Source organism: Taeniopygia guttata, chromosome 2, assembly GCF_048771995.1.
Source record: "Taeniopygia guttata chromosome 2, bTaeGut7.mat, whole genome shotgun sequence".
NCBI lineage: Eukaryota > Metazoa > Chordata > Aves > Passeriformes > Estrildidae > Taeniopygia > Taeniopygia guttata.
In genome coordinates, this window is record NC_133026.1 from 95684399 (window position 1) to 95708457 (window position 24059).

Consider the following 24059-nt stretch of genomic DNA (forward strand, 5'->3'; position numbering starts at 1 on the left):
ATCCATGACACAGCAATAAGTCCAAAGACAGCAGCTGATAGTTCCAATTATGTCTTACACAAGGGATCTTTTCTTATTTTAGGTCAGAATTTTCATAATTTAGGAGCAACAATATGTGATAAAAGCATATAAACCTGTACAAAGCAATCCAACAAGAATCACTAGGTATTTTAATCATCGAGAGAACAAAATCTACAATGTATTTATAATATACTTAATTTAACAAGTATTAATAGACAACATTTCATGGCTTTATTTAAAGACAAGAAAAATCCCATGGACTTCAATTTTTCACTTATGTATGCATTATCTAATTAATTTTTATATTTGGACTTGTTCATGTCTAAAAGGACTGCAGATTTATGTTTTAGAAAGCAGACAGCATTGCTGCAGTGATTATGTGAGCCCATTATTTTTACCTTATTGGACTAGAATCAGTAGTCCAAATACTCAGTCTGAGTTTTACATGACTGCAAAGCAGACTGAATGACAGTATTGAGACTGCTTGGAAGAGAGATGTCTGGACATGGCTACATGCTGTCATTGTCATACCCATCACAGCAGCCAGCTTGATATACCCCGTGGATGTGAGGTGCCAAACCCTCACCACAGCGATATCTAGAAAAGACATGCAATTGTGATACTAAAGTACTGCAAAAAAAAAAAAAATTTTGACCAAAGAGTTTTTTGACCAGGGGTTTAACTTTTGCTTCAGGACATGTGCATCACCTTAAGTACTCTGTACCTGAAGTACTAATCATAGATGCTTAAAATCAAGATCTGTATTTAATTGTATATTCATGTGTGAATTATATATTTTCCTCACATTTTCCGTGAGTGGCATTTAAAAATAATAATTTATTTTAGCTTTAATCTTTGAAACAGTAAAAGAAACAGAAAATTAGGATTCTCATTGCCTTTGCATAGATTTTTAGCAAGGGAGTTTGCATCTGCTGAATGAAAAATAAAACAGCTATCACTATACTAAGTATGCATTACTTCCCATGCTCACTGACAACCTTAGAATTATCATCTGAATCATAACATATAATTTCTCAGAGCTGGCACTTCATCAAAATAGTCACTCTTCAGATTAGATGCTTACCAGAGAAAAAGACCAATAGAAAAACAGGAGGAAATTAATATAGCACATACACAATTTTCACTTGCAGATCTGGAAAAGGTGTAGGAAGAGAGAACTGTGAAAGAGCTCCTCTAGATTTCAGTACTCATTAAAGTGCATTGAAATGGGAAGAAATGTTATTACTTCTTCATCAAGAAGGAATGTCTGTACTTGATAAGAGAAGTCATTAATAGTGCAGATGGTTTCCTTTGACTTCTTCAGCTCCTACATCTTTCAGTCTTAGGCTTGTTTAGAAATACAATTGAGATGTTTATCCCAAAACAAAAACTTTTTTTCTCTGCCAGCTGGAATCTGGTGTACTACAGAGACTATTCTTTCTGATTCACTTCCAGAGAATAATAATGTAGACTGACCACACTGTAAGTTGTAACCTAGACCTGCTGATGAATTAATAGGGCTTCTATTTTGTTTTCATAGATAAGGTCTATTGATTTCTGCAGATGTGAAACATATGAAGTCAGTCTGTACTATAAATAGATTTGTCTTGCTGCATTAAATCTTGTAAAATTGAAGGATGGACATTCTGTATAAATTCCTTATCCTATATTTGCTTTATATATTGTTTCAATAAAACAAATATGGAAATTATAAGAGGACTTTGCATAATTTTTTTAAAAAAACAACTTAAAAGGATGACTTACAAGAATTTTTTAGACTTATCTTTAAAAGCCTGGTTTTAAGTGTCCCAGAGATCAACTCAAATAGTGGTAAAGAGTCCTTTTTCTCATCACAAAGAGCATTAGTAAAGAGTTTTGCTATTCAGAGAAAACGAGATCCAAGAAATTTCTGTCTTGTTAACACTTGTGTGAAAAATATGTTATTATGTCTCTGCTTACCCTGGAATATAAACAACTTTCCCTATTTTTCACAGTTTTGCAGTTATTTCCTTAACCTCTCTTACGTAGTAGACCAGCTCTTCCTCTCTTTGAGAACTGGTCTCAAAGACTGCAAATACAGCAATTACTAAACAAAATAATCAGAATCACATGTGCCAGAAGTGAAGAGAATGGGAAACAACATTATAAAACTGTTGTGCTTCAGCTTAAAATTGCAATTCCTTTTCCTATGAAGCCCAGTTTTACAGTTGCCAGGCAGCCTGTCAGGCATACAAACCACAGAGATTGCATACTGGGTCATATCAGGTATTTTTGCTGTTAATCAGTTGCCAGTGGTTAGAATGAAAAAGCTACATTTATGGAGAAAATATTTCAGTTATACAAATGGATAAGAAGGAATGTGCCACTCCATTAGACCTGTGATGCAGATGATGACTTCCTCCTTGTCCTTGCCTAAGTTTTTATCTAGCCTCTCAAATGCTTTCATGCTTTTAGCAAAATGAGTCACTTCTCCATTTCACAGATATTTTTCAGATATAAAACCTGTATGCTATAATACAGAAACAGAAGATAACCAGGATGCCTCAAATGCACACTGTGTTGTAATTTAAAGAACTTTTCCACAAAGGAAAACAGGACTGATTCACAAAGCAGAGAAAATTAATATCCAGTATTACTTGCTGGAAATAATATATCCAGCTCTGTCTCATGGTTCCCTCAGGTATTCTATAAACTGAATAGGTGTCAAAGTGAATAAACTATTCAAAGATAAAACTTCACAGCCTGAGGTGTTATAAACACGGTTAAGAGGAAGCTGTAGAGACTTGGACAACCATTACCCATACGGCACAGGACTCCATTCACCTGCATTATCAATACAGTATCTCTTCCTCAGAGCTACATTTAAAAATAACTGCTTTTCTCCCTTCATTTAATGATTTATAATAATAATATTAATGTTTCCAACATAGAGATATAATTCTCCTCTTAGTTTTTTCTTATTCCTCATTACCTGGTTGGTTTTATAGTATGGAGATTTATTAACAATAGCAGTTTATTTTTGAAAAATAAAAGTGACTTATGTGCTTCTGGCTATTTTGATAGCTGCATTGGGAAGCTTATTCAAAATTAAGTCACCCAGTTTTATACATAAAATAAAGAAAATTATGAAACTCATGGCTATTAACTTCACAAACTTCACAAATTTCCTCTTTGAAATTATAATCATGAATGCAATAAACTCATAATCTCTAGGAAAAAAAAAGTCCTTTTGAAAATAATTGAAACAAATATCTCAGATATATAATGACTAAGAAATGCAAATAAGCTAGAGCGGTATGTATCATAAGAAAAAGCACACATTTGGTAACAAAACAGGACTTGACTGTTGCTCCTCACATACAATTCATAAAGTTATGCACTTCAGGCATCTGTTTTTGTACCTTTGTCCCATTATTGCAAAATATATGCTTCAGTACAAACTTGTTTTTTGGCCTGTTACAGAACAAACTCTGTAAATGTAAACAAAAGGATTTTGTTCACAATGTACAAGTCTTAAAGCCAAGATGTTGATGAGCAGCACCAATCACCCTATTTACCAAAATGTGCCAAAGCTTCTCTGACCTACCATGTGAATTGATCTAGAAACTGAAAATGTGAGAATCCATGCATAATATTTGAGTGATCAGGATTCACACAGAAAATTGTCAGACTTTCAGCAAATAATGGAATGAGCATTCAACCCAAAATATCTGAATACAAAGTTTTTGCAATATTATGAGAAAAAATATTTGCATCTCTTTTTATTTAAGACTAGGAATCTCAGTCTGTTGCAAGATAATCTGATGTGGTCTGGATGAAAGCAATTTGCTTTAAAAAAAAGGAGTAGCACTAAAACCTAATTTCTTAGATTTAGGATTAAAATCATAAAGACCTTTCAACTGGAGTAGTAGGAGGCAAATCTATGCCATGCTAATCTGGTATCTGAAATTTCATCTAGCTAGAATTAGATCTTGACAATCAACCCCCCAGTTCATCCTACTGACCACGGCTCTTTCAAAAGTCTTTTCCATCATACCTTTCAGTCACCAGCAAAGATAGAAAAGGTACTTCTGTGTTCATGTCAACCTGGCAATGAACTCCATGTGCTCTCTCTCTGGTTTAAGCATTAAAAATTTCAAATGGTCTCTAAGCAAGCAAGGAGGCATATTGTGCTGCTCTTTTTATTACAAGAAAAATATGGACAAATCATTCCATTGTTAAAAGAACCCGCAGCCTCCAGATTCTGAAATAGCTCTTCATTCCTCAGATACTAAAACTGTTCCTCTCTGAAGAGCCTTTTGTGACACAAACACACAGAAAGCCTTCTGGCTGTTTTATTATCTTACAGAGCCGTGCGCTCTTTTGCAGAGGCCCCAAGCCCGCTGCAGCACCAGCACCATAAATAAACAACACGCTGGAAAGGATGAGCCCTTTCAACAAGCCTCCATGGGGAAAGGCATCTCAGGGCTGCCTGCTGCTTGCAAAAGTGAAGTGTGATGAGCAGCGGGAGCGGGTCAGGCACGGACAGCCCCTCAGGAGAATGCTGGCTAGGAAAGGCTTTTTAATTTATCTGCTTCCCTTAGCGATCATCCTGAGGATGTTAGACTTCTGCAAACCGATGGCCTTCCCCTTGGGTGCCTTCCCTCTTTGTTTGCTCTCTCCCCTCAGATGTACATGCAGAATGCTGACAATGGATATACTGCTGGGAAGGGTTTGAAATCAAGTAAAGACAAATCTGGGTAACTGGCACTCTGTGGGAAATCATGAGCAAAACCTACCATCAGAGGTGGTGGGGTGCCCTCTTGGAAGTCTCACAAAGGTAGAAAGTACACTTTCTGTGTAAGTATTTTTGCTCTCTTTTTGTGGCTAAACAGTGAGCACTTTCTGCTTGCTTAAACAATTGATGGATTTTTGTCTGGTCAGAGGGCAAGGCTCGTAAAAGTTTAGATCAGAAAAGCTTTGATGTGCTGTCGTGTATAGCATCCGTATCTCCATGCTGTCAACAAGAGGAGGACTTACAAAGCAGGGACCTACAGAGGTAGTATTTGCATTCTTCTGCATGTCTCAGGAACAGCTGATAGAGGTCATCTGGCTCCTCCACTCCTTAGAGAATAGCAAATGAGATTTGGAGATGCTGTCACTTTATTCAAGGCAAGCCAAGACAGGCTCTGAAAGGTACCATGTCAGCTGTAACAGGGAGTCCTGAGCTTCTATAATGCTGAATAAATTCTGGACACCTTCAACAATTATAGAATTATAGAATAGTTTGGATTGGCAGGGACTTTAAAGAACATCTGGTTCCAACTTCACTGCCATGGGCAGGGACACCTTTCATCAGACCTGGCTGCTCAGAGCCCCCCAGCCTGGCCTTAAACATTTTCAGGGATCATTTCACATCTTCTCTGGTCAACCTGTTCCAGTGCCTTGCCGCCCTGACAACCAAGAATAATCTTAACATCTAATCTAAACCTACCCCCTTTCAGTTTAAAGATATTTTCTCTGGTCCTGTCACTACATACCCTTGTGAAAAGTCCTTCTGCATCTCTTTTGTAGGGCCCCTTTAGATGATGAGAGGCCCAGTTAGGTCACCCCAAAGTGTTCTCTACTCCAGACTGAACTATCCCAATTCTCTAATCTTGTGCTCATAGGTAAGGTGCTCCAGCACACTAACCTCTTTGGTTGCCCTCTTCTGGACTTGATCCAACAGGTCCATGTCCTTCCTGTGCTGGGGACCGCAGAGCTGGATGCAGCACTGCAGGTGGGATCTCAGAAGGGCAAGGGGGAAGACTCCCCTCCCTTGCACAACTGGTCACACTGCTCTGGATCCAGCCCAGGATACAACTGGCGTTCTGGGCTACGAGTGCATGTTGCCAGGGTGTGTCTAGTCTCTAAAAGTTTATCACCAGCCCCACAAATAAAGCCATTTGTGAGCACATTGCAGCATCCCCGAGTAGCCTGCTGGCATGAGTTCTATCTATGTAGGACACGGCTGGTGTCCCTGGAGCTGTACATAGTAACTCCTGCAGGCTCTGCCTGACACGAAAGTGCCTCTCTGGTTTGATGTGGTGAATTCCAAAGTCACATCAAATTCCTTTTACTATCTTTAAGGAATTTTCTGTACATAAATTAAATATTTCATTCATAATAATCTGTAAAAATGTCTAAGAATCTTCCCTTGCTAGAAAGTTAATATTCTTTGCAGACCTCAAGGACTGAAGAAACCAATATTTGACACAATCTTTCAGAGAAGGCTGCCTGACATACCTCCAGGGTACCACTTCTACCTACCTTCAACCCCATTTCACTGAATCAAAGAGTATTATTGCAATGCTACTGTGTACAGTGGCAGCTGTGCAAGAGATTGATTTAAAAAATCAAAATGGATCAATCTCAGCAAGTAACCTATCACTGAGTAGAACTAAAAAAGAGATGGCTCCCCCTGGCAAGTAATCAATAAGTGGAATTCGTGGCATCCCCAGCCATCTTTTCAGAACTCACTAGCAATTATTATTCAGGCAGAAACTACCATAGAGAAATATTGTACAATATTTGTCTTCATGCATGACATTTTTTTTCTCTATTCCAGATTTTTCATCCCTCTCCAGTGGTCATTTTCCAAAATCATCTGGAAAACCAAATCGCTATTTCAAGTCTGTTGTATGTCTTTCTACCTGGTGGCTCTTCTTTTAGCTGTCAGCTTGTAAAAATTGATGTCAGATCATTCACAGTGCGCTGTCTCTACTTCTGTTAGTCTCTTAGTACCATTCAGGTTTGATAATTCCTGATGAGAACTTTGTAGGAATAAATTCAAACAAGTGTTTGAATTTTGTTTTTAAACAGTTCTTGCTTAATGCCCACACATAAAATAAAAACTGCTTTTTTCCACAGTATAAATTTGCTTCCTCAAGCTCCACTGATAACAATGAGGGAAAGAATAAAAAAGATAGTACCCTCTTTTTTCTTTCAGAACAGTAAAAACATTCATGCATTCAACATTCCTAATTTACTTGAAGCAAGTATGTGTTCATAAATATATTACTAAACATGAAAACAGTAGAAATACTATCCTGCCTGATAAGTAATAGAGCAATTATTATTAACAGGAGCTGAAGGAAAATTTGAAGATCAAATAGCCAAAACATTATTTCATTGAGCAACTGAAAATTGGAAGAGAAATGAGGGAACCATTAAGACATGAGCATACTTTACACATAAGCTAAATAATATCTATCCAACAATTACAATTTAACAACCTAGGTAAATAGTTTAGCAGTAAGGATATATCAAAAATGTGGTACTGAAGAATAAACTAAAAGGTAGCAAATAGGCTGTTTGACAATTTTAAAGTATATTTATGCTTGCTAGGTCTACTTATCTTGTAACTAATGAGGAAAAGTACTCGGAGAGAAAGGATAAAAAGATAACCAAAATCAAAATACAATACAATAAAGGAGAAAAAGCATAGCTTTCTTTCTTCTGAAAAGTTTGGTCAAATTCTAGGACTCAGATGCGTAGAAAAGTGACATAGGGATAGCTGGATGAGTTTTCCAATAGAATAGACTCTTAAATACTAGACCACTTTGAAAGTCTCTGTTTGATGGCACCTTCAAAATTGGTCTTTTATCTGTTGTTGTCTTCTCAGAGATGCAAAATATGACAAGTTCCTGTTAAAATCTTATTCTTTTTTATTATACTTAAGATATGTGCAAAGTTCTAGTGAATTTCCTTGCCTGTTAAACATCTTTCAATTTCACAGTGATTTCTTCTTAAAGATCTGACTAAAGAAAAATGTTTCTTTGACCTTCTCCAGACTTTGCTGAGAACAAAATTGAGCTGGGTTTCTAAGGTCCTCTTTGAACTTGATTTCACTGCTGAAGAAAGGCTACAGTCAAATTAGGAGCTTCAACAAGTTTCTAAAACTTATATAAAACCCTGTCCTGTGGACTTCATCCTCTGTCAAGTTTTAGCTTTCAGACGACATAGAGTGTGCTATTTAAATCTTTTCTTCCTATCTCTTGCAAGGTATGTTATGGTGTAATAGAGCTATGGCAGCAACTTTGTGAGTTTTCATACCCATTATTCCAGAAAAATCTCTAATTAATACAGTGATTTTGTGTCTTGGTAGTAATTGTGAATTGTGTGAATTATTGTGAACGCTTCATTTATTGTTCCATATAAAATTGGTATCATTAGTTAAGAACAGCACAAAAAAAGATGTTTTGTTTATCTGATATCAGAATTTATGGAACATTTAACTTTCCTAGGGATTAAAGTCTTCTTTTCCCATGTGCCTGAGAATAATCAATAATTAATGATGTCTGTGATATTAATGACTCTATGAACATCCCAATCTCTCTATTGTTAGGCGTGGCTGATATTGGTGGAATACCACCAAGTCAAAGAACACAAATAAAAAGAGAAGGTGCGATTTTTAAATAGGTGGGATCTCTCTTATACACTGGAAACGTGACTGATATCTGTTTGTCTGAGCTTCAGATCATCCTCTGACAATCTGTGTAGCAGAAGTTATTTTGATTTATTATCTCATAACTCTTACCAGCTCTCAAATTGTTGTTCTCAAGAGAAACATATCCAAAACACATTTCAGCAGTGGTTCATATGCAAGTACTTTCTATTCATCAGGAAGCAGTCTGCAAGAGAAAAATCTAACAAATCTCTTGTCTGTATCCTTTGCAACAAAATCCAAAAGACTTCAATATTGGGAATTGCCTATTTTCTGAAAAGTCAATTCCTAGAGAAGGAAACTATTCTGCATTTGACATATGATACTTGGGACTTGAGCCAAAGCTTCCAGCAACTCTACCAGCTACTGCTCTATGCAGATGGGTAACTTACATCCAGGTAAAGATCTAAATATTGAGATTTTTGGTTTTAATTTTCAGAAGGTACTGAAACTTCTGAAAAACTTCTGAAAAAACTCAGAAATTTTTTCCCAATCTCCTTCTCACTTTCAATTCTGGACCTGAGAGTGATAAGTATATGAGCCTAGAGTTGTGTTTTTCACAATTTTATTCTGTTTGAGTTTAATCAGTCAATGATAGCATCCTGTTGAATAAAGTGTCTAGCCAAGTCACTACACAGGTTGGTAAAGGATGCTTTGGAGTAGATTACAGGTGAGCTGCAGTATATAGCTGTGTTCTGGTGCAACATTTCTGCAGATTTTATTTAACCCTTTTGTGCCTGCTTCTGGATGACAAACAAGATGAAAACAGCAGAATCCCAGGAGGAAAGAATAAAAACTGAGATTGGAGAGTAAATCAGGGAATGACACCTGGTGGAAGGAGTTGTGGAAAGGGTATGGCAGAATCAAATTTAATTCCTGACAGATTCAGACACACGGGCTCAGAAAGACATCTGAGGCCAGAGATATTAAGTATTTGGACAAAGACCAAAGTGTCTGTTTAGAAGTTTTTACAAGAAACTATTACAAAATAAATATTGATAAAATAACACTTACTTGCAGAAGAAAATAAAATTACAAGCTTATGGTCTGGAAACTGACTTTGTATGATTTCTACATGAGTTTTTATATTACTTCTCTACAACTATAAGTGTCTATGGCAAAGTCCAATTTCAGCGTAAGAGATTTGTTTACCTTCAGCATCTGTTCTACATGTTCTGCTGGGAATCCTGAAGTGAAAAATTAATTAATATTTTCTCCTTTTCCATTGGCTGTGTCCTCCATGAATAAATAATGTTGGTCATTTGTTAAATATTTGTTGTCTCACATGTCTTGTATCTCACATAATTAAAAAATTATTAACTGCACTACTAATCTCCTGTGAAACCTTAGCATCAGTCTTCACCTTTGCTTCCCTGTTACATTGCCCAGTCTCAACAGCCCTCTTCTTATCTGAAGGTTAAAACTATTCTAACTCTTCTCTTTGACCACAGATTATGTTTTTTCCCTTGGTTCATTAATATTTTTTAATTCTTCTCTCTTTTTTTTTTTTTTTTTTTTTAGTACCATCTTCAATCTCTTAAGCATGTGCTTACTTAGCAATATAATTACTTTTGTATGTGTGTTGCTCTTCCTCTTACCACTGCTTCTGGATCCTCTTGTATAGGTTTAAAGTTCTTCTTTTGATATTTTCTATCTTTGTTTTCCCTCCTACATCACTATTTGACATTAATGTTATATTTAAACAGACTTTGGTCTCTCATACTTGTGTCCCAGAATTATTTCCTACCTCAGTATTACTGAGGGAGATTTTTGCCTTAATGAATGTAATACTAAGAACTACTCATTTCTGTAGTCTGCAATATTTCTGGTAAAATATATTTCTATCTTATTATGTTTCTGACATCCACTGGTTAATTTTGAATCGCTCTTTATATGTAAGAGATCAAAGTTTATAGCTAACAGGTATATCTCATTACAATAGTCTTGCTACTATAGAAAACTATAGCTTTGTAGGAAATTTTACGGCATCACAATCTCAAGTTAACTTTTCCACGTGTGTCACAAACTCATCTGTCCTCAAATCCAAGCCACAAACTAAGAAGGCAGTAAAGAGTAGGGGTGACTGGTTTTTTTCTGCAGCCACTTAAGGAATCAACCTGTTTCCTTCAGCTGCACTGTGTCACACCCAAGGCTGAAGTAACAGCCATAGAGAGAACCTCCCTACCTGGAAAACTCCTTTCCTTTTGGTGCAGGATAACTCTCACAAGTCCCACAGTGTTCCATTAGGAATCCTGAGAGTGCTTGATAATCAAGTACCATTAGATTAGTCCTAAAATTCCTGTCACGTAATAGCTACCCACAACACCCAAAAACAGATCTGTCATTTTACACAACCTGTGTATTGGCACCATCCTTCATGAATACACATCTAGCCATCCCTTCTCATTTCATGTGACCTGAAATTCCAGGTTACATTATAACTACATTTTTATAAGGTGTCCTCTGTGTAATCTCTTTGATTGGGAAGCTGTTGCTGTGATGAGAAATAAGATAGGCCATCAACCAATCTGCATATACTAATTGATCTGATATTCATGTAAGGCAAAACTGGCTGACCCCTTTGCAAAGTCGAGGCAGAGAGAAAGTTTGTGAGTCTTTATAGGAAGTTTTTTCTATATTTATTCCCTGAGGTGGCTTTGGGAAGAGGAGGGAGCTGGGGGTTGCTCCACAGGAAAAAAAATCATTATCACAAAATATGAGAATGAGGTATTCGGGAAATGTATATATTTCCAAATATTTTTAAATGGCTGCAATTTTCTGGGTTTCATGATTATTTTACAAAGGGGCAGCAAACTGATCCCATAGATTCTATTCTCCCTTGCACTTTGCTGTTCCAGAGGTTACTCGTGCTTATGTTTAAAATTTACACTTTTAAATTATAATGCTTCTTTTACATTCCAATTAATTCCTCCACAGTTTCATGCTACTATTTACAATTTCTTGTTTAACATATTTGAGGTTTAAGCTATAGTGGTCTCTAGGTCTCTATGCAGACAGCATAACAATGAGTTTTAACTGCTCTTGAGTAAAAATAAATCATCACAATTAGGGGGATGGTCTATGTTGCAAAGCATCATTCAGTTCAGTAGCAGGGGTCTGCCACATACTGTGGCTCTTTTGTTGCAAAATTCCTAATTAGTTTATTTTCCCCCTATAGCATATTTGTTTGAGTTGTATCCATTCTTACCAAAAGACAACATTTTTTATTTCCACACAATTCTCAAAAGATATTTTAAGTCATCTTACTATGCATTTTCTGAGGTACCTTGGAAAAGGGTTAGATTTAAGCTTTTTGGGTATTTTAGAAAATCTTTGATAGGATTCTGGCCACTGCATGCTGAAATGCTATTTGTAAATCTCGGCTAAAAGCCCAGCTGAAGCATTCAAATTTATGCTAATTTCAGCCCATGGCTCTGCTGGTGTGGCAAGAGAGGCTGTAAAATTCAGGTATTGGCTAAAACCTAAAATGTGAGTATTTATGTCAAGTTTTTCAATTACCAAGCAATTGCCAAGCAAATATTCTACAGTTACAAGTCTTCTAAAAGGGCTCACCTGCTCCTACAGAGGAACTGGAACAGGCTTACCAGAAAAGATGTGAATTTCCCATCCTTGCAAATGTTCAAGGCCAGGCTGGATGCAACCTGCTCTTGTGGAAGTGGCTCGTGTGCAAGGCAGGAAGGATTCAAATACAGTGATCTCTAAGGCCCCTTCCAAGGCCATTTTTTGATTCTATGAAAAGCATTCATGTTATCAAGAAAATAACTCTCAGAAAGCATAACCTCTACATAAATAAATATTCACTCTTTTAATTAACATACATGAGAATGGAGTGATACGAGTAACACTTTTATGAATTGTCAAGTATAAAGAGCCACAAATCCTCATGACTATGATGTTGGTTTCAGTGAGTGAATCTTGTTGCTGCTGCTGCCAGGATTAATATAAATCCTAAACACCAAAAAAGCAAGGAGAAGAAGAAAGCATATTCTCTTGGGAATCAAATATACAGATTTTTTTAATTTTTAAAAATATTTCTATATACATAAACACATATATAAGCAATGAAGACATCTAGGGGATGCTATTTCCCCCAACTGGCTTTGTCCCCTACTCAATAAGGAACCTATTTGAAATGCCACTAGACAGAAGGGTCTCTACTGTCTTTAGCAAATGCCGAGCCAAGCCCAGAATGACCTTCATAAACATCATTATCTTAAACAAAATGGCAGCACTGATATCCCAAACCCCTGGTTCCTCTGACTCATTTGCTCAACCAATATCTCCTCTTTGATTTTATCCACTGAACATTTAGCAGATATTTCTTTGGGAACTGTGTGCTAAATGTGAAACATTGACATCCTGGCGGCTCACAAAAACTCAGTCTAACAATTTGAGACTTTTATTATTTCTCTTGTTTTATTTTTCTGCCCCAAGGATGAGCAGTGCAAACCTTTTTAGAAGAGCATAGTGACCTAACATTCGACAGAGAAATCTCAGCATTTCATTGCAGTCTTTGCATTGGTATATAGACTTTATTAAACGAGAAGAGGTTTAGACAAAACCAACTAAATCTGACTACAATTTCACGCAATTTCTAGTGCAATTGTAAATGTTGATTACATGCAGTATAGAAATATATACAGTCTCTGACTTTTCCTTTTAGGGCCATAAAACTCTTCCAGTTCTAATGACAATGCCTGAGAGACTTCTATTTGGAACAAACACTAGCTACAAGGTGATTTGAGTCATGTCTTATTTCTGACTCATATAGATTTTCTTTACAATGGAATGCTGTGATTAGAAAATTCTCCCACTAACAATATGCAAGAAAACATGCTGACAAAAATAAAAGTGACTTTATAATAGCCACTTGAATCTATGAGCTGATTTAGTGCAGAAAACACCATTGTCATACAAACATTTGAAGTGAAAGACAGGGAGGGAGAGAAAGTGTTTCAATTCATCTATCTGTTTAAAACAACATTACACTGTCAGCTGTGCCAAAAGCAATTTTTTCTCTGTTATACTGTCTGCATTAAAATCTATTGGACCAATTCTCAGTAAAGCAAGTATCAAGTGAAGTCAATGGAGTGTCACTTTGCAGGAGTAGATACAGATCCATATTTCAAAGTTTGTCTTTGTAATCCTTGTAGTTACAGCATCACTTTCCCTCTGAAATTTACCCATCCCATTTTAAGCACAAAGGGATGCTTGCCAGCTGTCCCTGTGAAAACTGCTTAAGACCAGATAACTCAGCCTACCTAATTCTAAAACTGCATGTTCTTTTTCTCACAGTAAACTGTGACCAACAGTGTAATTTTAAAAAATAATAATAAAAAAGCAAAGTCATCTATTCACATTTAATGCACTGTTGTAGATGAGGTTATGTTGCACTTATATTTAGTTACTCAAAAGATGTATATTGTCTGCCTTACAGTGCTTACAAATTTGGACTAATGTTATGCTTTGTAACGGTTCACTGTATTTCATCATAAAATATACAATATTTCATCAGCAAAGGAAAATAGAATGTCTTTTCAGTTTTAATTTCTTCCAAGTACTGAAGTTCTACAATGAATAAATCACAGAGAAGTCCAAAATTTAGCTTTCTATGTAAATGATAGATGAATTCCCATTTTATATCAGTATAATATGCAATATATGATAACTGCTTTGCTACAGATAGCATAGGAAGATTTTATTCTTGTAAAGCTCTTTTGAAATAAGTTTAGGGCTATGGAAAATAATGATTAATTAAGATGGCTATTAATTTCAAGAACACACTTTCTATTCCCAGAACTTCAGCTGTGGTCCTAGCCAAAAGCCTGTATTCTCTGTTTGATATTACTCAATCCTCAGTTGGTCTCACTGTAAGGACCCTCCTGAGAGGTCTGGACAGGAAACCCCTGGTAACAAATTACAGGTTTCTGCCTCCAGAGATAAATTAGTAACCTTGTTAGATGTAACAGCTGAAGTCTGTTATCCCTTCTGGAAACATGAGCTCCTCTGCAGTTCCCAGAGAGGGATGTGACAGCTGAGAGTTGTATTACTTTAATGGATTTTCACTTGTATCTTGATCATTCCGAAATATTCTTCTCCTTAATCATTCAGGCTGTTACAGTTTTTTCATTTTCTTTTTCCTTTTCACACATTTATTACAGCTGTTTTTTTTCCACAAAAATACACGAGGAAGGGAATTCCTGCATCAGTCTCTTTTAAGGTGACCCTATGCCCCAGCATCTTCACAAAATACAGCATTAGCAAACTAAGCCAGGCGGTGACTTAGCAAAGTTCAGAGATAATTCAGGCAGTGAAATCACAGTGATAGAGTGGCAAATTTTTTCCTCTGCACTATAAAGGAAAACATTCTCTTTGAACTCAGCAAGGACTTTGTAGGACAGGAGGATTATTTGAACCAATTTTCAGCACACTCTTCTCAAACTGTTCAGTGTGTTGGAGGAAAGCTGCAGATCCCTTGGATGTAAATTGCAAATTGTTTCCCCCAGTCAGATAAAGGACACACACAAGGTTCTCCTTGTATTTATGTGTCTGGTGGTACTTGAGTCCATGGCAAACACTTAGTCAATAAGAGCAAACATCAATAGCAATAAAAAAGGCTTGTCTTTCCTTTTCCTCAAAGTCAATGGAATCTGTCTCATGTGATTTACTTGCCCCCTTTTGCAGGTAAAATGGTCCCAGGGCTGGAACAATTCTGTTTGATAGTCAGATTTTACAGCTATTTAAATGGCTGTCAATATCATCATCCTTCTTCTTCCATCAGAAGGGTTGTCTTGCTAATTTTTTCTTCATCATTTCTACACTGACCATATGCACTCAGGGACTGTGCATTAATTTCTCTAATTTCTGTGAATTAATTTCTCTAATTCAGAAATTGCATGGCAATTTAGATGCCATTAAAGCCTATCTAGCATTGCTGTGTCTTTCTAAGATCAAATGGTAATGATAAACAATCAAGCTCCACATTATCTGCAATGCCCTTTTATGTTTGCCACTTGCTCATTACAGATCTGTTTTCTGTAACTTAGCTTTGTTTGATTTAAGAAATGATGATTGTCTGGTAACACTGTGTGGTTACCAGATGCCATTTCCCAGCTTCAAATTTCATTTTCAGTTTTGAAGGAGAGAAACAGAAGAGAATGAAGGACAGTCAGAGTTAACCAATTTCTTTTTGATTTGTCAAAAAATATGAATGGTGTTATTCTGTGTCACCTTAGTCTGCCCCTTGTCCCTAATGACCACTATACCTTCACACATTTGAATGTCTCAAAAAGAATTCACAAAAGGGAATTTGTTAAGTACAGTCTTGCAGAACTAAATGGACTTTGGTAGTATTTGTGTGCCATATCCTAAGCATCAGCAAGCATTTCATCAGGCTTCTGAGTAGTTCCCTGTGCTAAATTAAAAGCACTGTGTGATATATTTTGAAAAGAAAGCATTAAAAGAACCTAAAAATACACCAAAAAATAGGAAAGGAAAGCAAGGAGGAAAATGAAAACAATAAAGTATTTCAAGAGAAGGTGATGTTGGAAGGACAGAAAGGGGAAAAGGAAACAAGTAGAACAATAGCTGTGTAAAGGAAAAGACTCAGTGCACATATGAGTATGATGAGTCATAAACTAACAATGTAAGTGATGTCTGTTATATGAATTGCATGATTTTTGGGGGTGTGTCTGGAAACACAGACACTAATTTTGTGGGTGCACATAGCAATTACAACACAGCAAAATTTTGCTCCAAAATATTTTTAACAATTCTGTTATATTACATCGAGTATGTCTGCTCAAGTAAGGACCTGACAGTAAAGCTCTCAGTGTCTGTGTTAATCTGGCTTTCCTGTTTCATAACAAACAGATCACACTTGTCACATACAGTCTGACCTCCCTGAAATTTTCCACTTTCATCATCTTTGCCTATACAACTGTTCAAGACTATTCATAGGGCTGTGTCCCTCTTCTGAAATAAGTGTCAGTGTGGCTTTTTTAAAATGTCCCTCATCTTTCATCATACACAGGAAAGTGATCAAGTCAGGTATTTTCCTTGATCTGAGACACTGTAATGCCTATTTTCCTGCAATTAATCTCAAATATTTATATATTCTTTGTCTATAGAAGTGGAAATAAATTGTTATATATTTTGAAGGTCAGTAGATCAAAGCCATATTTGAGCCACATGATTTCTTAGCTTGTCCCAGCTACAAAATAAAATTACTTCACTTGAGTTACTGTGACAGTGATTGTTCAGCATCCTGTCCAGGATACAAGATGGAATTTCATGCTCAGTTTGCAGTGGAAGAAATAAAGACGTAAAAATTACTCATATAAGATATAGAGAGGACATCAAGTCATGAATAGATTGCAGTAAAGCTTAAAATCAAACAAAAATTAATCTGATAGTAAACAAAAAGATTTCTGTGGGTTTATTGCCAGATGTGTAAACTCCCTTTTACTGTGAAATTAATTGATGTTCCTTTCCAGCATCAATAGGTGCTGTGGAAGTTTGACAGTGTCCCAAAAAGGGCACTGATTAGTCCCAGGGAGCACAACTAAGCCTTGAACTTCAGAGAATGACAGATTAGAGCAAGAGGCTCAACCTTAGTAACAGGCTTACAACATTACACTGGTTAAAGATTATTACTCACAAAGAAAAGGATTAGAGTTTCTTGTTTAAAACAAAAGCTGACATTATGCTCTATAGTTATATATCCCCAAGGAGAAAGGAACAACTGCACCAGCCAACTGCACAGATCAAATGAGCTGAGGTGTTGATGTGGACTGCACCTGCACTCATATATTGTGAAAAAAGTCTCTAGAGACCCTATCTATAGAGGGGAAAAAAAAAAAAAAAGCTTCTTTACAAAGGTCCTGGCTTATTAACGTGTTAAGTGTATGCCAGTTCACTTAAACCTGTACAAATACACCAAAATAAGTAGTAATAATGGACCTGCATTTCAAAGCCCTATGAAATTTGTGCCTCTCTATCTTCTAACCAGATTTTTGTCACGTTTTAATTAGAAAATAATTTTATTTTTCTTATTTTTGTTAGTGTTGTTTTGTTGTTCATTAGTCGCATCCTTGATATTACTCAATAAATCAGAGCAATGAGTAGCAAGAGTAAATATGTGCAAGTTTCTCAAAAATAGTGCAGAATGTGAAGTCCAGAGCATATACATATATATATAAATAAATTATTATTATATATATATCAAAATTATTAGAAGACATACAAAGTTTAGTATCATTGACAATCCTGAAAAGCAACTCAGTTTGGAGACACTGTATGTTTTTGTACAGTCCTCCCAAACTTGGATTTTATGTCCTGCAGAAAGATATGTCTGGATAATGCAATTCCAGCTATATAACAATGAAGCTCAAAAATAGAGTATTACCTTTAAATTATATTAGACATTATTTATCTGCATAGACAGTAGAATGCAGCAACATACTGTGCAATTACAATTACATTTGTAATTCCAGCCCTCATGATAGTCGTGTGTATAGCAGGATGCTCTGCCAGGAACGTAGCAAAAATCTGAAACAATGCCCTGTCTGCAAAGCTACCAATGATGAACTGAGAGGGGATGTAATTTTGCTTTTGGTGCTGAATTATGTTAAAACCACTCTGACTAATCAATCCCAAAGTTAAACACCCTGATATTAAGGTGAAGATGTGGCAGACATGGTAAATGTCAAAATTATCAAAAATGCTGAGCTGGTGCAGCTGGCCTGAGACACACAACTGACTGTCAATCACTTTAAACTCTGAAAGTCCAGTCTCACTTTCATACAGCAGGTTCCTCTTGGAGTGTGTGCAGAGATTCCTCCCTTGGGTGAGGATGCCCCTCAAGGCTGAGCAAAAGAGATTTACCCCATGTCCTTGGTATGGGTGAGCAACATCAATCTCTACTTAGCAACTCTTTCTTCTTTGCTAGATTTAATATAGCTGTTTTAATATAGTACACTATAATGTACTATGCTATAAATAATAGTTTTAGCTTCTTTACAATGTAGTAAAATAATTCTGATTAAGATATTTTTGTCTAGTCATTTATCCTAGTAAGTCATTCTTTTTTACATAAATATATTTGGTTTGCCATCCTTAATCCTACAGCACAAAGTTGAACAAAGGTTCAATCACACCTCTGTATTTCCTTAGAGTTAAACCACTGAAAAAGTCTGGATCTAGGATTGAATCCAGCTGCAGCCAGGCTCCTTTCTGAGGAGGCATTTAGAAAGCAAAGGAATCCTTCCTGCACCTTGTGACTCAGGGGGAGGGTTTCTCTAAACAACTTTGCCTGAATCTCCCTCTTCACCCATGACAATGTGACACTATTTGCTGATTTATCTGTGACAGATTTAATGTGTTGGCAGATACAACTTTCATCCTCATGACTGCTTTGCATGTCAAATCTCAAAAGAAGTTAGTAGAAGTCCTTAGTTTACTGTTGCACACGAGCTGTTGTTTTGCACTTTACTCACTGTATATTAAAAATTCACAGTTTGGCAGATATTTGTAAAATATACAAAGGATTCAATTGCAGACTGTATTCTGAAACAGTTCAGTGTTGGGGTTTGTTTTCTACCTTTTCTCTGAACTAGTTCATAGTCTAATATAAATTGAAATGTCAATACCTTGTATGACATTTACCTTGGTCTAGCAGGGGATCAAGAATAAAATAATGAATGGATTCTCTTCCTGTTCAGCCAGACTCTATAGACTGAAGCTCATATTTTTAGCCAAGATTTTATTTTTAAATACTGATTTCACTTATTTTTTAAAAATGCTTTTTCTAGTGTTTGCCACTAGAAGCAGTAGCTGCAGAGACATTGGCAGAGCAGTATTCCTGGAAGCACCTGTGCTAAATCACCTATGACAAAAGGCTGGAAGAGCTGGGGATGTTCAGATTGGCAAAGGCTCAGGAGGATCTGATCAATGTGTACAAATACCTGAAAGTAGGGTATGGAGGGGACAGAGAATAATTCTCCTTGGTGGTACCCAGGGGAGGACTGAAACACATGAGGTCCCTTTGGGCACCAGTGAACCCTTTTTCACTGTGAGGGTGACAGAGCACTGGTGCTCATTGCCCAGAGGGGCAGTGGAGACTCCCACCCTGGAGATATTCAAAAGCCATCTGGACACGATCTTGCACACAGCTCCAGGCAACACAGCTTGAGCAGAGGGGCTGGACCAGACCACTCTTCCCACCTTAGACACTTTTGCAATTCTGTGTTTCTGTGAAATCTGTTAAAACGGACTGTGTTTCATAAGGTATCCAAACCAGCAGAACAAACCCAAGGTCGTTTATAGAACCTTTACCTATAGAACTAAATATCCTCAATTGTATGCACGAGAAGAAAGATGAGAAGAAAATTAATAAAGGAGGAAAACGTTAACTGGATTTTTAGTCACAGTGGAAAAATGCCATATGAAGATAAACAGCAGCTCCGTAAATTAGAACAATATAATTTATAAATAGTTTAAAAGTATTTTTCACCATTCAGGATTTATTTTTGCTGGCAATTAGTAATAAATAGTAATAATATCTGTGGATATTACAAATGCCACTTTATGGCTTTCAAGGGCAAAATTAAGTTGTATTTACAAAATAATAAATACATGAAGATTGCCTGTTGCTCAGTGATTTAACTTCTAGAAATGTTCTTCATTTAAAATGTCATGCATCTGAAAGATTTTTTTGCTTTGTTTTGTTTAACTACCAGGATGTCAATTCATTATTGTAGCATCCTACTAATGATGGAGGATACATCCTTTATTTATCCATATCCCTTTATTAACCATACCTATGAAGTGCTACATTTCAAGCACTGCAATGACCAGCGAGATAAATTACTTATTTTAAATTATTTACTTAATTTGAAGCTATATAAGTCCCCAGAAAGGCAACCTGCCTAACTGAAAGCTCGCAGCTGCAAGATGACACTGGGCACACCCTGCAGTTATATTGAACTGCATCTCTTCCTCCTCAGTACACATTTGGAGGACTTACTCTACAAAACATGTAGTGATAGTTTCAGAGGTTGTCCCGTGGGCTAAAGTTGATAAATTGTGAATTAGTTTACCTGGTAATATTTCATTCCTGATCTGTGCTGTCTGTGAATCTCTCCTAGCAAAAGTGGAGCTTTTGCACTCCCTAGGCAATCTGTCTGCTGCTGAGCCCTCTGAACTCGCATTTTTCTTGGCAACAGGCAAGAAAATTTATGTGAGTAAAAAAGAACGTGTTCCCACCTCTACCAGGTAAAACTAGAAAACGCTTAAGCGGGTCCACAGGAACTTCCAAGAGATTTCATTTTTAAAATCAATTAGGACGTTTGCATTTTGGGGGGGATTGGGGAAAGCAGTGCAACATGCAAGCAGAAGATCACAGCTTTTAGATTCTCATCAGCACTACAGAAGCATACGGCTGCAAGTTCATGGTGTTTATTAGACTATCTTATGAATAAAAATGGCATGCCCTTAAGACATATTTGCAATTGAGCGTGCTGCTTAATAGTTTTTAATTTTGTTAATATCTGTGGTTGCTAGATAGAATGTATTTTCTTTATTACTCTGTGGATGAGCTTTTTCACTCTTTCTCCTATTCAAATCTAATATATCTTGCCCTGTGTGACGCAGACAGAGCTAACAGTGCCCAGTCAGAAATCACTTGGAGTCGATCCCGAGCGAGCTGCGCGCCCCGGGAGCTCCGGGAGCGAGGCGGGCAGGAGCTACCGGCAGCGCGCAGCGCCCTCCTGTGGCCGCTTCCGGAACTGCAGGGGACCGCCCGCTGCTCTCCGCGCCCGCGAGCGCGGAGGGGAAATGATGCTGGCGGTGATGATCCGCAAGAGTTCGGCAATTTTCAAACCTCTGTTTTTCCGAGCCTTAAGGAGGCATTAATACAAGAATAAAGCGCCAAATCCACTAAAACTAATCGTTTATTTAATTACATATTAGTAAAAAACGGAAACTGGCAGGCTGTCCAAACCCTGACGAGGTATTGCTTTGCTACGTCCTACTAATCACTCTTCCTGGTAAATCTGGTTAACAGCCGCAGTAGATGACAGAAACATTTTCAGGGCTCTTGTTTCTTATAACAAGAGAAGGATTTTACTAAGAAATAATACTATAAGGGAAAGTTTTCAAGAAAAAGCTTCATGCTCCGATCTACATCACCAGGGCAAGACTACTTTCAGGGAGGCATAAGCAAGGCAAGGGCAAATTGTCTGACAGCTGCAGCCACGCAGCTTCTCAGGGAATTGGTTGGGTTATGTGGCTCCTCAGAGGCCCTTTTTTGGCCTTAATTTGCTGTGCAACAGAGAAACCTTCAGTTGCAGACTCAGTCATAGCTCTGCATAATTACTTGAATTAATGAGACAGCCCCACAACTTAAAAATGCAAAAATACACAATAGATATGTTTCTTTCAAGCTAATATATCAATTTAAATCAAATCCTGGTAAGAATCTACTTACAGGGCACCTGCAGACCCCCTGGCAAGGAAGGAGGGGGTGTACTCAGGACACATCGCAGCCTCATCTGTGCAGGTACCTCTTGAAATCAGTCTCGCTTGGGCACTCCTTTAAACAAGATCAAGCAAAAACGACAAGACCACTCCAGTTTTCAATATTCTCACACTCTCTCACATCCTCTTCCTTCTACTCTGGTGAGAGCAGTTTATTTCTGGTCCAGCTGTATTTAGATCTAGCTTGTTCAGTGGCATTGATGATGAACTCTGAAGGGGTCCAGTTCCAATAACCACACTGTCTGTCTGCCTTGATGCAGACATGAGCAAAACTGCAAACAAATGGAAAATATTCTCAGGATTTCAAAGGGAGTCAGATCTCTCTGCCAAAAGAAACAAACAAGCAAACAAACAAAGAATATCACCTTAATTCATCCTTCATTGGCTGCACAGGATTTTAAAGAAAAATACCAACCAAACAAACCAAAAAAAAAAAAAACCACACAACACAAAAATAACCTCAGCAGACTGCCTGAGAAAGCTTCACTGAGTTTCTTTTCTGCATGTTTTGCTGGCCCACACTCTCTGTTTCCCCTTCTATCTCTACTTTTTCTACACACATTTTGCCCTTACTTACTAGCACAAAGCAGAAAAAGGAAAGAGAGCTGTATAGAACGTCCCAGTTATGCACGGCCCTGCTTCAGTTACTACAGAAGGAATTTGCCACCGTACAGCAATGGTGAAACCCACTAGTGCCAGCAGAATTCAGGCACCCCCATCAGGCTCCTCTCCATTAAAACACAGAGTTTCTGCATGTAAGTCAGAAGAACCTTGTGAGATTTGTCGATTGCTACACCCACGAATATGACTAGAATTTATCCAACTGCATTGATCTGAACACTGCTGCTTCATGCAGAGCATGATGCAATCTTCTTAGAGGTTGTGTGGAGTGGAATACCGGTAGCGCCAAAATCAGACACAATTCCTAGTTGTTTTCAATACTAAAGTTTTATAGAACAGATAAAATGCCTGTTTGAAAAAATAAATTTCTCCATCATTCCTCACTTCGTTGTAATATTTATTACACATATAAACCAGTGCCGTATCCACAAAAAAACTACAGATTTTACATAGTGTCATGTTATATGAGTCTTTGAATAATTTAGAGCAATAGTATATCTGAAGGCTTACAATAAGAACAAGTTTACAAAACTTAGTATTTACTCTGCTGTTATGGGACAAAGAGGAAATATCCCAGTTATAACTGCTGAACTGTAAGAGAAAATGCTTCCAAACTGTCTGGATAATACATTTATCTTTTTATTATATACATACCTGATTCTACAAATATTTTACAACCCCTTGGGGTATTTTTAGTGTGACATATATTTTTAAAGGTAAAAGTAATACATTATATGAATTAACAAACTTATGAAGCCAAATATATAATAATTCCCAAAACTGAAGAAGCAACCTAAAATCACTTTATATCCTTCACTTTCCAGAACATATTTTTAGACTTATTTAAATGCAAAACTGAAAAGTCTAGCTCTCTAAATGTGACTTATAATTTTGGTACACATTGTTCCATTCTTGCTCATTTATACATCTTGCATCTTTAAAAAATGATCATAATTAAGCTGAGTGCAAATACAAGTCCAGTCCTGTTAAATTTATTATGGGGAAGCATTTGTAATCTTTATTGTGCAATTTTCCCCTATACTTTCACTAGGAAGATGCTTGAAATCTGCTTGAATTTCTGTTGCAGTTTTCTCTGGAGACTTCTGCAGCTGCATATGGTGAGTTTATTCACCAAATGACCAAAAAATGTTAAACATAACACACCATGACAAAGACACCAATCTCTTAGGCTATTTAGCTTACAACTAAAATTATAAAGTTTTAGTTTATAAGCATCAATGTTGATTGCCACAGCTGGTAATGAGGCATGAATGTCCAGTTGCCTTGTAAAGTCTTGAAAATGTCAGAGGAAATAGACAATACTAGTTTATCTCTCCAGACAGATTTCATCAGCTACACAGAGTGACTAACTATGGATGTTGGTTTGCTTAAGTAC

General features: G+C 36.9%; 1 long non-coding RNA gene across 2 annotated transcripts in view; it reads right to left on the reverse strand.

The window, feature by feature from the left end:
- The window catches only part of LOC116807853 (uncharacterized), a 96923-nt gene extending 74014 nt beyond the window's left edge, over positions 1-22909 (reverse strand). Inside the window, exon 1 of one of the 2 annotated variants that reach the window (XR_012054066.1) lies at positions 21993-22909. This is a non-coding gene — a long non-coding RNA (uncharacterized lncRNA). The remainder of the gene's footprint in view (positions 1-21992) is intronic. The other variant, XR_012054067.1, reaches the window with a different exon arrangement.
- Positions 22910-24059: the final 1150 nt, after the last annotated feature.